Source organism: Eleginops maclovinus, chromosome 3 (genome assembly GCF_036324505.1).
Source record: "Eleginops maclovinus isolate JMC-PN-2008 ecotype Puerto Natales chromosome 3, JC_Emac_rtc_rv5, whole genome shotgun sequence".
NCBI lineage: Eukaryota > Metazoa > Chordata > Actinopteri > Perciformes > Eleginopidae > Eleginops > Eleginops maclovinus.
The window spans coordinates 357,501-360,017 of record NC_086351.1 but is presented as its reverse complement, the minus strand read 5'-3'; positions in this window follow the sequence as shown (position 1 = coordinate 360,017).

The following is a 2,517-nucleotide window of genomic DNA, read 5'->3' as shown; positions in this document are numbered from 1 at the left end:
CATTATATAGGTCAGGCATGTAGAACTCAAAAGGATCAAGCGTGTTTCCTTTAAAGCAGTGTCTGCAGATGTTTCCCCCGCCCTGTGGTGGTTTTAGCTTGTTCTGTTTATCACAGAGTTATGTAGATACTTGAGATGTATGTTTATGTGAAGCCATTGCTACAGTCGAACAAGATCTCTCTGCAACTGAAGTAACGGTTGTAGTACTTGACCCTCTAAATGTGTATGTACTGTCCAGTGTAGGCACTAGTGTGTTTCTGTGTTTTGGATAGAGTCATGATTTTGTTCTGTATTGTCAAAATCATATTTTAGAAAGGTATACCAAAAATTAATTAACCAGGGAAGTAATTACTGTTACTGGTTTGATGTCCCCAGTATGTTAAATACGGCTGTCTTTCCCAGGCTTTAGTAACACCTTTAACACAAAAGAGAGGCGACCTGAACTTCTCTAGAGACAGGAGCTTCAGGCAAATGATCACCCGGATGTTACCTGATATAAATAACGTGCCTTATGTCCTGTGTTTTATAATGGCCTTGTTGTATGCAGTTTGCCCCTCTGACCAGATGCTCTCCAACACTCTTCAGAATGTAGAATCTGATTGGCTGTTCCCCTTCTTCTTCCCTTTAAGAATCTGGTCTCATGTTTGATCGGATCAGGTCCTGGTAGACTTTGGTTGGTTATCTGGCCTCCAGCTGGACCTGATTCTGTTAAATGCTCTGCTCTTTATTAAATAACACTACTTTGATTTGAAGCTTGTAGATTTGTTCTTTTCGTACCAGAAGGTGATAAAGTGTGGAATTTCCACGACACTTGTCATTTGATGTGTGTGTTATTATTGAATCAGATCTCAGTGTTGTTGTTGGTATCTACATGGAGTTAAGCATCGCCTCCTCGCCACTGATCTCAGTCTTCACTGGTGCAGCCATGTGCTCAAATGGAGAACACATGGATGTAATTAAGGGACTGCTAATAGAAAAAAGGAGCTGAACATGGATGCAATCCAACTGGGAGGCTAGCTGAAGATTAGACCGATTTCCAGTGAATTTCAGGAAACATTTCCCACAGCTCTCTTTAAGAACTGTGGTAAATGTGTCTGCCAAGTCTCTGCAGAGTCCATTGCTCCCTGAAAATGGCCACATTAAGCTTTTGAGGGGTTTTTCCTTTCAAGGTTTCAAGGTTTATTGGTCATATGCACAGCAGATACAACGTATATGTTGGCAATGAAAATCTTATGTCCCGTGCTCCTCCAACAACTCAACATACATGGTGCAGATAAGATAATAAAATAGTGCAAAAAGAGAGAAGAATATTTACAATATCAACAATACAGATTTGAGGATGTGAAATATATACATATTTGGAATACATTGAAAGTATTTAAATACTTTACTCTGTTGAATGAGGAGGTATGGACAGATGCATATATTATGTATAGCAGATATGTATAATATATATATGTACAGTGGTGGGCCGTCAGGGCCAGCAAGGCCTTCTCTGCTGGCCTAAACATCATCAGAATATAAATTAAATGTTGATATATTTTTTCCACAAATACGTATTAAATTATTCCCCATAGTCTATTCTCTTCATTTTATAGCGTTCGTCTTGGCTGCGCTGCTTCCAGCCTCAGAACGAGATTTGGAGGGCTGGCCTTTATGTTAGAGCTTTTATCCAATCATATTTCAGCCATAATGTGTTGCTAGGGTCAAAGAAATCTGCCCTTAGGCCTTCAGAATCAACAGTGCGGGCGGCTGTAGCTTAAAGTGAACGCAAACAAAACTGTGGCGTTAACTAATCAGATTTCGAGGTGGCGACAACGGGCCAGCTAGCAGGCGTACGCTAACGTTAGCACGTGCACATCTTCTGATTGGATACGCACTATTGAGAGGCAGAGCTAGGCAGTAGGCAGAGCCATACAGTCTATGGGCAAAGCTAGCAAACAGAACTAGAACTTGAGCGAGCTAATTTGTGTAGATTTCTAAAACACAATACTCCCACAATGGCTGAAGGAGGAGAAGAGATCAATTTGGTCGAAGATATAATTACAACGCCATTTTCAAAACGAACTTTTCAAGTAAAGCTACACATCTTGAAAAGGGAACGGCCAACTCCAACGCTAGCGAGCCTAGCACAGCAGGGAAACTACGAGCGGTACCCCTGGCTCACAGCCTCCGAGAGGCACTGCAACTTGTACTGCCGGGAATGCCTGGTATTTGCAACTGATCGATTTGGTGTTTGGAGCCACACTACATTTGCAAACTTGAGTTGTCTAACCAAGGCAGCAACGAGACACCAAAGCACAGCTGGGCACTTGGAAGCACTGGTGCTTTTGAAAACCTTTGGGGACACCCGAGTGGATCTACAGCTCAACGAACAAGTGCGCAGGGAAACGGAGCTCCACAACGAAAGGGTGAACAAAAATAGGGAAATATTGAAAGACTGATTGATTGTGTCCTGTTTTTGGGTAAACAGGAACTTTCATTTAGGGGACACGATGAAAGCGCCGAGTCCAGAAA